Genomic DNA, 12383 nt, shown 5'->3' with positions numbered 1-12383 from the left:
GCCTTTAACCTCCTGTTTGGCCCAGTTGCAATTTCTGCGGAAGATGAACAGGAATAGCGAGAACCAATGAGAGACTAGCTGGAGTGTCTGGACGGCCAAATTGAACTCTCATTTCCCACCAGGAAGAGGAATTAACCAAAGGCTCAGCGTGCCGTGCCGGAACCAGATTAGGGCCTGAAGCCATCCTTGGGTGTTGCGGCCAGGTCACAAGAAAGCGAGTTGAAGAAAGGAGCTCAGGGGCACTATAATTCACAAACCTGCAGAGTTATAAATGACAGCTATCATCCAAAAATATACTGAAGTAAGGCTGCCAAGAGGACTTGAAAGCGGGGCAGAATTGCAGGAAACCGATTTCAGGAGGTAGACTGGAATTGCATTGAAAGCATAGGAAAAGAGGCAGAACGTCCACAATGATGCACTTGGCGAAAAAGGGCGTATGCGTTTTTTCCTGAATATATTCAGGAAGAAACGCATACGCCCATTTTGGCCAACCAAGCAAACTTGCAAAGGAAATCTGCACTACAATGAAGTCTCACTTCCCCCCGGTCAAAAGGGCCATCTGAAAAAAGTGTAAAATCCAGAAAGGCAGGACAGGCCGTGAACTGGGAGCCTTGTTGTGCTGATGGGCGGGATGTAAATTGCCAACAGACACTCGGGAGAAGTGTATGGTGTTTCCTGAAACATCTAAAAAACAAAGCAACAGAGCCTAGGGCACTTCCACTTATGGTCCTATAGCTTAGGGAAATTAAAATCAAAAAGACACAGCCACCCGAAAGTTTGGGACGCCTCTGTTTACAAGAACCTCGTTTACAGTACAAGTTCAACATTGCAGAAAGTGAAAAATGGATAAAGAACTTGTGGTATTTACTTACAAAGCAATATCACTCAGCAATGAAATCTATGTCATCAGGCCCTTAGCAGCACAATGAGTGGATTCAGGTATGATGATTCTAACTGAAATAAGTCACACAGAAAAGGAAACATCATAAGATATCAGTAATACACGGAATGTAAACTTGGCTACACAGGAACTGAATTACAGAACAGAACAGGGTCTCAAATTTAGAAAACCAACTTATACTTGCTTAAGGGGAAAGGTGAGTTGGGGTGCTGCATAAAACCAGAGATTGAAATGAGCACAGATAAAGTTCCTTAAGCCAAATATGGAATAGACATAGACAAGAGCTACTCCTTGCTCAACGAAATGGACTCAACACCGCATATTAAACGCCTAAGAATGTACCTGACTAGTAAGTATCTTAAAACCTATGGATTGCTATGTCTCCGAAAGAGAATCAAGCATGTGTACAGGGGCATAAACACAGCAGTGATAGGATTGGAGAGGTTCGGTGAGCAAATGAAGACCCTTTGAAGTCAAATTTCATGGTACCCTTTAAACGGGTCTCAACTCTCCAGGTTTAAGGTATTCTTCTTTCACCTAAAACATGCATGTAGAACCCAGAGTATGATCAACCGTGTGAACGGGAGACGTGTTCAAATATGTCTCAGTTTTCCTCCCCTGGTACTCGGGCGCAACATTCCAGATGCTTTACTAACACTCTCCCCACTTGGAGAGTTAGCGCCTTTAACCTCCTGTTTGGCCCAGTTTGCAATTTCTGCGGCAGATGTACAGGAATAGGCAGAACCAATGAGAGACTAGCTGGAGGTGTCTGGACGGGCAAATTTAACTCTCATTTTCCACCAGGATGGGGAAATAACCAAAGGCTCAGCGTGCCGTACCGGAACCAGATTAGGGACTGAAGCCATCCTGCGGTGTTGCGGCCAGTTCACAAGAAAGCGAGTTGAAGAAAGGAGCTCAGGGGCACTGTAATTCACAAACCTGCAGAGTTATAAATGACAGCTATCGTCCAAAAATATACTGAAGTAAGGCTGCCAAGAGGACTTGAAAGCGGGGCAGAATTGCAGGAAACAGATTTCAGGAGGTAGACTGGAATTGCATTGAAAGCATAGGAAAAGAGGCAGAACGTCCACAATGATGCACTTGGCCAAAAGGGGCGTATGCGTTTTTTCCTGAATATATTCAGGAAAAAACGCATACGCCCTTTTTGGCCAACCAAGCAAGCTTGCAAAGGAAATCTGCACTACAATGAAGTCTCATTTCCCCCCAGTCAAACGGGCCATCTGAAAAAAGTGTAAAATCCAGAAAGGCAGGACAGGCCATGGAGAACTGGGAGCCTTGTTATGCTGATGGGCGGGATGTAAATTGCCAACAGACACTCGGGAGAAGTGTATGGTGTTTCCTGAAACATCTAAAAAACAAAGTAACAGAGCCTAGGTCACTTCCACTCATGGTCCTATAGTTTAGGGAAATTAAAATTAAAAAGGCACAGCCACCCCAAAGTTTGGGACGCCTCTGTTTACAAGAACCTCGTTTACCATACAAGGTCAATATCACAGAAATTGAAAAATGGATAAATAACTTGTGGTATTTACGTAAAATGCAGTATCACTCAGCAATGAAATCTGTGTCATCAGGCCCGTAGCAGCATATTGAGTGGATTCAGGTACGATGATTCTAACTGAAATAAGTCACACAGAAAAAGAAACATCATAAGATATCACTAATACACGGAATACAAACTTGGCTACACAGGAACTGAATTCCAAAACAGAACAGGGTCTAAAATTTAGAAAACCAACTTATGCTTGCTTAAGGGGAAAGGTGAGTTGGGGTGCTGCATAAAACCAGAGATTGAAATGAGCACAGATAAAGTTCCTTAAGCCAAATATGGAATAGACAAGAGCTACTCCTTGCTCAACGAAATGGACTCAACACCCCATATTAAACGCCTAAGAATGTACCTGACTAGTAAGTATCTCAAAACCTATGGATTGCTATGTCTCCGAAAGAGAATCAAGCATGTGTACAGGGGCATAAACGCAGCAGTGATAGGATTGGAGAGGTTCGGTGAGCAAATGAAGACCCTTTGAAGTCATATTGCATGGTACCCATTCCACGGGTTTCAACTACCCAGATTTAAGGTATTCTTCCTTCAGCTAAAACATGCATGTGGAACCTAGAGTATGATCAACCATGTGATCGGGAGACGTGTTCAAATATGTCTCAGTTTTCGTACCCTGGTACTCGGGTGCAAAATTCCAGACGCTTTACTAACACTCTCCCGACTTGGAGAGTCAGTCCCTTTAACCTCCTGTTTGGCCCAGTTTGCAATTTCTGCGGAAGATGAACAGGAATAGCGAGAACCAATGAGAGACTAGCTGGAGGTGTCTGGACGGGCAAATTTAACTCTCATTTCCCACCAGGAAGAGGAAATAACCAAAGGCTCAGCGTGCCGTGCCGGAACCAGATTAGGGCCTGAAGCCATCCTGCCGTGTTGCGGCCAGCTCACAAGAAAGCGAGTTGAAGAAAGGAGCTCAGGGGCACTGTAATTCACAAACCTGCAGAGTTATAAATGACAGCTATCGTCCAAAAATATACTGAAGTAAGGCTGCCAAGAGGACTTGAAAGCGGGGCAGAATTGCAGGAAACCGATTTCAGGAGGTAGACTGGAATTGCATTGAAAGCATAGGAAAAGAGGCAGAGCGTCCACAATGATGCACTTGGCCAAAAGGGGCGTATGCGTTTTTTCCTGAATATATTCAGGAAAAAACGCATACGCCCTTTTTGGCCAACCAAGCAAGCTTGCAAAGGAAATCTGCACTACAATGAAGTCTCACTTCCCGCCGGTCAAAAGGGCCATCTGAAGAAAGTGTAAAATCCAGAAAGGCAGGACAGGCCATGGAGAACTGGGAGCCTTGTTATGCTGATGGGCGGGATGTAAATTGCCAACAGACACTCGGGAGAAGTGTATGGTGTTTCCTGAAACATCTAAAAAACAAAGCAACAGAGCCTAGGGCACTTCCACTTATGGTCCTATAGCTTAGGGAAATTAAAATCAAAAAGACACAGCCACCCCAAAGTTTGGGACGCCTCTGTTTACAAGAACCTCATTTACCGTACAAGTTCAATATCACAGAAAGTGAAAAATGGATAAAGAACTTGTGGTACTTACGTACAATGCAGTATCACTCAGCAATGAAATCTATGTCATCAGGCGCCTAGCAGCATAATGAGTGGATTCAGGTACGATGATTCTAACTGAAATAAGTCACACAGAAAAAGAAACATCATAAGATATCAGTAATACACGGAATGTAAACTTGGCTACACAGGAACTGAATTCCAAAACAGAACAGGGTCTCAAATTTAGAAAACCAACTTATGCTTGCTTAAGGGGAAAGGAGAGCTGGGGTGCTGCATAAAACCAGAGATTGAAATGAGCACAGATAAAGTTCCTTAAGCCAAATATGGAATAGACAAGAGCTACTCCTTGCTCAACGAAATGGACTCAACACCCCATATTAAACGCCTAAGAATGTACCTGACTAGTAAGTATCTTAAAACCTATGGATTGCTATGTCTCCAAAAGAGAATCAAGCATGTGTACAGGGGCATAAAGGCAGCAGTGATAGGATTGGAGAGGTTCGGTGAGCAAATGAAGACCCTTTGAAGTCATATTGCATGGTACTCATTCCACGGGTTTCAACTACCCAGGTTTAAGGTATTCTTCCTTCAGCTAAAACATGCATGTGTAACCCAGAGTATGATCAACCATGTGAACGGGAGACGTGTTCAAATATGTCTCAGTTTTCCTCCCCGGTACTCGGGTGCAACATTCGAGACGCTTTACTAACACTCTCCCGGCTTGGAGAGTCAGTCCCTTTAACCTCCTGTTTGGCCCAGTTGCAATTTCTGCGGAAGATGAACAGGAATAGCGAGAACCAATGAGAGACTAGCTGGAGGTGTCTGGACGGGCAAATTGAACTCTCATTTCCCACCAGGAAGAGGAATTAACCAAAGGCTCAGCGTGCCGTGCTGGAACCAGATTAGGGCCTGAAGCCATCCTGCGGTGTTGCGGCCAGGTCACAAGAAAGGGAGTTGAAGAAAGGAGCTCAGGGGCACTGTAATTCACAAACCTGCAGAGTTATAAATGACAGCTATCGTCCAACAATATACTGAAGTAAGGCTGCCAAGAGGACTTGAAAGCGGGGCAGAATTGCAGGAAACCGATTTCAGGTGGTAGACTGGAATTGCATTGAAAGCATAGGAAAAGGGGCAGAACGTCCACAATGATGCACTTGGCCAAAAAGGGCGTATGGTTTTTTCCTGAATATATTCAGGAAAAAACGCATACGCCCTTTTTGGCCAACCAAGCAAGCTTGCAAAGGAAATCTGCACTACAATGAAGTCTCACATCCCCCCGGTCAAAAGGGCCATCTGAAAAATGTGTAAAATCCAGAAAGGCAGGACAGGCCATGGAGAACTGGGAGCCTTGTTATGCTGATGGGCGGGATGTAAATTGCCAACAGACACTCGGGACAAGTGTATGGTGTTTCCTGAAACATCTAAAAAACAAAGCAACAGAGCCTAGGGCACTTCCACTTATGGTCCTATAGCTTAGGGAAATTAAAATCAAAAAGACACAGCCACCCCAAAGTTTGGGACGCCTCTGTTTTCAAGAACCTCGTTTACCATACAAGTTCAATATCACAGAAAGTGAAAAATGGATAAAGAACTTGTGGTACTTACGTACAATGCAGTATCACTCAGCAATGAAATCTATGTCATCAGGCCCGTAGCAGCATAATGAGTGGATTCAGATACGATGATTCTAACTGAAATAAGTCACACAGAAAAAGAAACATCATAAGATATCACTAATACACGGAATGTAAACTTGGCTACACAGGAACTGAATTCCAAAACAGAACAGGGTCTCAAATTTAGAAAAGCAACTTATGCTTGCTTAAGGGGAAAGGAGAGCTGGGGTGCTGCATAAAACCAGAGATTGAAATGAGCACAGATAAAGTTCCTTAAGCCAAATATGGAATAGACAAGAGCTACTCCTTGCTCAACGAAATGGACTCAACACCCCATATTAAACGCCTAAGAATGTACCTGACTAGTAAGTATCTTAAAACCTATGGATTGCTATATCTCCGAAAGAGAATCAAGCGTGTGTACAGGGGCATAAACGCAGCAGTGATAGGATTGGAGAGGTTCGGTGAGCAAATGAAGACCCTTTGAAGTCATATTGCATGGTACCCATTCCACGGGTTTCAACTACCCAGGTTTAAGGTATTCTTCCTTCAGCTAAAACATGCATGTGGAACCTAGAGTATGATCAACCATGTGATTGGGAGACGTGTTCAAATATGTCTCAGTTTTCGTACCCTGGTACTCGGGTGCAACATTCCAGACGCTTTACTAACACTCTCCCCACTTGGAGAGTCAGAGCCTTTAACCTCCTGTTTGGCCCATTTTGCAATTTCTGCGGAAGATGAACAGGAATAGGGAGAACCAATGAGAGACTAGCTGGAGGTGTCTGGACGGGCAAATTTAACTCTCATTTCCCACCAGGAAGAGGAAATAATCAAAGGCTCAGCGTGCCGTGCCGGAACCAGATTGGGCCTGAAGCCATCCTGCGGTGTTGCGGCCAGGTCACAAGAAAGCGAGTTGAAGAAAGGAGCTCAGGGGCACTGTAATTCACAAACCTGCAGAGTTATAAATGACAGCTATCGTCCAAAAATATACTGAAGTAAGGGTGCCAAGAGGACTTGAAAGCGGGGCAGAATTGCAGGAAACCGATTTCAGGAGGTAGACTGGAATTGCATTGAAAGCATAGGAAAAGAGGCAGAGCGTCCACAATGATGCACTTGGCCAAAAAGGGCGTATGCGTTTTTTCCTGAATATATTCAGGAAAAAACGCATACGCCCTTTTTGGCCAACCAAGCAAGCTTGCAAAGGAAATCTGCACTACAATGAAGTCTCACTTCCCCCCGTTCAAAAGGGCCATCTGAAAAAAGTGTAAAATCCAGAAAGGCAGGACAGGCCATGGAGAACTGGGAGCCTTGTTATGCTGATGGGCGGGATGTAAATTGCCAACAGACACTCGGGAGAAGTGTATGGTGTTTCCTGAAACATCTAAAAAACAAAGTAACAGAGCCTAGGGCACTTCCACTTATGGTCCTATAGCTTAGAGAAATTAAAATCAAAAAGACACAGCCACCCCAAAGTTTGGGACGCCTATGTTTACAAGAACCTCGTTTACCATACAAGTTCAATATCACAGAAAGTGAAAAATGGATAAAGAACTTGTGGTACTTACGTACAATGCAGTATCACTCAGTAATGAAATCTATGTCATCAGGCCCTTAGGAGCACAATGCGTGGATTCAGGTATGATGATTCTAACTGAAATAAGTCACACAGAAAAAGAAACATCATAAGATATCAGTAATACACGGAATGTAAACTTGGCTACACAGGAACTGAATTCCAAAACAGAACAGGGTCTCAAATTTAGAAAACCAACTTATGCTTGCTTAAGGGGAAAGGAGAGCTGGGGTGCTGCATAAAACCAGAGATTGAAATGAGCACAGATAAAGTTCCTTAAGCCAAATATGGAATAGACAAGAGCTACTCCTTGCTCAACGAAATGGACTCAACACCCCATATTAAACGCCTAAGAATGTACCTGACTAGTAAGTATCTTAAAACCTATGGATTGCTATGTCTCCAAAAGAGAATCAAGCGTGTGTACAGGGGCATAAAGGCAGCAGTGATAGGATTGGAGAGGTTCGGTGAGCAAATGAAGACCCTTTGAAGTCATATTGCATGGTACTCATTCCACGGGTTTCAACTACCCAGGTTTAAGGTATTCTTCCTTCAGCTAAAACATGCATGTGTAACCCAGAGTATGATCAACCATGTGAATGGGAGACGTGTTCAAATATGTCTCAGTTTTCCTCCCCGGTGCTCGGGTGCAACATTCCAGACGCTTTACTAACACTCTCCCGACTTGGAGAGTCAGTGCCTTTAACCTCCTGTTTGGCCCAGTTGCAATTTCTGCGGAAGATGAACAGGAATAGCGAGAACCAATGAGAGACTAGCTGGAGTGTCTGGACGGCCAAATTGAACTCTCATTTCCCACCAGGAAGAGGAATTAACCAAAGGCTCAGCGTGCCGTGCCGGAACCAGATTAGGGCCTGAAGCCATCCTTGGGTGTTGCGGCCAGGTCACAAGAAAGCGAGTTGAAGAAAGGAGCTCAGGGGCACTATAATTCACAAACCTGCAGAGTTATAAATGACAGCTATCATCCAAAAATATACTGAAGTAAGGCTGCCAAGAGGACTTGAAAGCGGGGCAGAATTGCAGGAAACCGATTTCAGGAGGTAGACTGGAATTGCATTGAAAGCATAGGAAAAGAGGCAGAACGTCCACAATGATGCACTTGGCGAAAAAGGGCGTATGCGTTTTTTCCTGAATATATTCAGGAAGAAACGCATACGCCCATTTTGGCCAACCAAGCAAACTTGCAAAGGAAATCTGCACTACAATGAAGTCTCACTTCCCCCCGGTCAAAAGGGCCATCTGAAAAAAGTGTAAAATCCAGAAAGGCAGGACAGGCCGTGAACTGGGAGCCTTGTTGTGCTGATGGGCGGGATGTAAATTGCCAACAGACACTCGGGAGAAGTGTATGGTGTTTCCTGAAACATCTAAAAAACAAAGCAACAGAGCCTAGGGCACTTCCACTTATGGTCCTATAGCTTAGGGAAATTAAAATCAAAAAGACACAGCCACCCGAAAGTTTGGGACGCCTCTGTTTACAAGAACCTCGTTTACAGTACAAGTTCAACATTGCAGAAAGTGAAAAATGGATAAAGAACTTGTGGTATTTACTTACAAAGCAATATCACTCAGCAATGAAATCTATGTCATCAGGCCCTTAGCAGCACAATGAGTGGATTCAGGTATGATGATTCTAACTGAAATAAGTCACACAGAAAAGGAAACATCATAAGATATCAGTAATACACGGAATGTAAACTTGGCTACACAGGAACTGAATTACAGAACAGAACAGGGTCTCAAATTTAGAAAACCAACTTATACTTGCTTAAGGGGAAAGGTGAGTTGGGGTGCTGCATAAAACCAGAGATTGAAATGAGCACAGATAAAGTTCCTTAAGCCAAATATGGAATAGACATAGACAAGAGCTACTCCTTGCTCAACGAAATGGACTCAACACCGCATATTAAACGCCTAAGAATGTACCTGACTAGTAAGTATCTTAAAACCTATGGATTGCTATGTCTCCGAAAGAGAATCAAGCATGTGTACAGGGGCATAAACACAGCAGTGATAGGATTGGAGAGGTTCGGTGAGCAAATGAAGACCCTTTGAAGTCAAATTTCATGGTACCCTTTAAACGGGTCTCAACTCTCCAGGTTTAAGGTATTCTTCTTTCACCTAAAACATGCATGTAGAACCCAGAGTATGATCAACCGTGTGAACGGGAGACGTGTTCAAATATGTCTCAGTTTTCCTCCCCTGGTACTCGGGCGCAACATTCCAGATGCTTTACTAACACTCTCCCCACTTGGAGAGTTAGCGCCTTTAACCTCCTGTTTGGCCCAGTTTGCAATTTCTGCGGCAGATGTACAGGAATAGGCAGAACCAATGAGAGACTAGCTGGAGGTGTCTGGACGGGCAAATTTAACTCTCATTTTCCACCAGGAAGGGGAAATAACCAAAGGCTCAGCGTGCCGTACCGGAACCAGATTAGGGACTGAAGCCATCCTGCGGTGTTGCGGCCAGTTCACAAGAAAGCGAGTTGAAGAAAGGAGCTCAGGGGCACTGTAATTCACAAACCTGCAGAGTTATAAATGACAGCTATCGTCCAAAAATATACTGAAGTAAGGCTGCCAAGAGGACTTGAAAGCGGGGCAGAATTGCAGGAAACAGATTTCAGGAGGTAGACTGGAATTGCATTGAAAGCATAGGAAAAGAGGCAGAACGTCCACAATGATGCACTTGGCCAAAAGGGGCGTATGCGTTTTTTCCTGAATATATTCAGGAAAAAACGCATACGCCCTTTTTGGCCAACCAAGCAAGCTTGCAAAGGAAATCTGCACTACAATGAAGTCTCATTTCCCCCCAGTCAAACGGGCCATCTGAAAAAAGTGTAAAATCCAGAAAGGCAGGACAGGCCATGGAGAACTGGGAGCCTTGTTATGCTGATGGGCGGGATGTAAATTGCCAACAGACACTCGGGAGAAGTGTATGGTGTTTCCTGAAACATCTAAAAAACAAAGTAACAGAGCCTAGGTCACTTCCACTCATGGTCCTATAGTTTAGGGAAATTAAAATTAAAAAGGCACAGCCACCCCAAAGTTTGGGACGCCTCTGTTTACAAGAACCTCGTTTACCATACAAGGTCAATATCACAGAAATTGAAAAATGGATAAATAACTTGTGGTATTTACGTAAAATGCAGTATCACTCAGCAATGAAATCTGTGTCATCAGGCCCGTAGCAGCATATTGAGTGGATTCAGGTACGATGATTCTAACTGAAATAAGTCACACAGAAAAAGAAACATCATAAGATATCACTAATACACGGAATACAAACTTGGCTACACAGGAACTGAATTCCAAAACAGAACAGGGTCTAAAATTTAGAAAACCAACTTATGCTTGCTTAAGGGGAAAGGTGAGTTGGGGTGCTGCATAAAACCAGAGATTGAAATGAGCACAGATAAAGTTCCTTAAGCCAAATATGGAATAGACAAGAGCTACTCCTTGCTCAACGAAATGGACTCAACACCCCATATTAAACGCCTAAGAATGTACCTGACTAGTAAGTATCTCAAAACCTATGGATTGCTATGTCTCCGAAAGAGAATCAAGCATGTGTACAGGGGCATAAACGCAGCAGTGATAGGATTGGAGAGGTTCGGTGAGCAAATGAAGACCCTTTGAAGTCATATTGCATGGTACCCATTCCACGGGTTTCAACTACCCAGATTTAAGGTATTCTTCCTTCAGCTAAAACATGCATGTGGAACCTAGAGTATGATCAACCATGTGATCGGGAGACGTGTTCAAATATGTCTCAGTTTTCGTACCCTGGTACTCGGGTGCAAAATTCCAGACGCTTTACTAACACTCTCCCGACTTGGAGAGTCAGTCCCTTTAACCTCCTGTTTGGCCCAGTTTGCAATTTCTGCGGAAGATGAACAGGAATAGCGAGAACCAATGAGAGACTAGCTGGAGGTGTCTGGACGGGCAAATTTAACTCTCATTTCCCACCAGGAAGAGGAAATAACCAAAGGCTCAGCGTGCCGTGCCGGAACCAGATTAGGGCCTGAAGCCATCCTGCCGTGTTGCGGCCAGCTCACAAGAAAGCGAGTTGAAGAAAGGAGCTCAGGGGCACTGTAATTCACAAACCTGCAGAGTTATAAATGACAGCTATCGTCCAAAAATATACTGAAGTAAGGCTGCCAAGAGGACTTGAAAGCGGGGCAGAATTGCAGGAAACCGATTTCAGGAGGTAGACTGGAATTGCATTGAAAGCATAGGAAAAGAGGCAGAGCGTCCACAATGATGCACTTGGCCAAAAGGGGCGTATGCGTTTTTTCCTGAATATATTCAGGAAAAAACGCATACGCCCTTTTTGGCCAACCAAGCAAGCTTGCAAAGGAAATCTGCACTACAATGAAGTCTCACTTCCCGCCGGTCAAAAGGGCCATCTGAAGAAAGTGTAAAATCCAGAAAGGCAGGACAGGCCATGGAGAACTGGGAGCCTTGTTATGCTGATGGGCGGGATGTAAATTGCCAACAGACACTCGGGAGAAGTGTATGGTGTTTCCTGAAACATCTAAAAAACAAAGCAACAGAGCCTAGGGTACTTCCACTTATGGTCCTATAGCTTAGGGAAATTAAAATCAAAAAGACACAGCCACCCCAAAGTTTGGGACGCCTCTGTTTACAAGAACCTCATTTACCGTACAAGTTCAATATCACAGAAAGTGAAAAATGGATAAAGAACTTGTGGTACTTACGTACAATGCAGTATCACTCAGCAATGAAATCTATGTCATCAGGCGCCTAGCAGCATAATGAGTGGATTCAGCTACGATGATTCTAACTGAAATAAGTCACACAGAAAAAGAAACATCATAAGATATCACTAATACACGGAATACAAACTTGGCTACACAGGAACTGAATTCCAAAACAGAACAGGGTCTAAAATTTAGAAAACCAACTTATGCTTGCTTAAGGGGAAAGGTGAGTTGGGGTGCTGCATAAAACCAGAGATTGAAATGAGCACAGATAAAGTTCCTTAAGCCAAATATGGAATAGACAAGAGCTACTCCTTGCTCAACGAAATGGACTCAACACCCCATATTAAACGCCTAAGAATGTACCTGACTAGTAAGTATCTCAAAACCTATGGATTGCTATGTCTCCGAAAGAGAATCAAGCATGTGTACAGGGGCATAAACGCAGCA

The 12383-nt window shown here is 43.9% G+C and overlaps 1 long non-coding RNA gene across 3 annotated transcripts in view; it reads right to left on the bottom strand.

Annotated features, from left to right (window-relative positions):
• Window positions 1–12383, bottom strand: part of LOC307181302 — a 305894-nt gene that overhangs the window by 127436 nt on the left and 166075 nt on the right. Inside the window, exon 1 of one of the 3 annotated variants that reach the window (XR_013826382.1) lies at window positions 2455–2601. The exons of the other annotated variants lie outside the window; for them this stretch is intronic. This is a non-coding gene — a long non-coding RNA (uncharacterized lncRNA). Of the gene's footprint in view, window positions 1–2454; window positions 2602–12383 lie in introns of those variants that run through there. 3 annotated transcript variants of the gene reach the window in all.

This window comes from Stenella coeruleoalba (genome assembly GCF_951394435.1).
Source record: "Stenella coeruleoalba genome assembly, contig: scaffold_103, whole genome shotgun sequence".
NCBI classification, from domain to species: Eukaryota; Metazoa; Chordata; class Mammalia; order Artiodactyla; family Delphinidae; genus Stenella; species Stenella coeruleoalba.
Note: the sequence above shows the minus strand (reverse complement) of the source record. Positions and strands in the feature narration are given on the sequence as shown.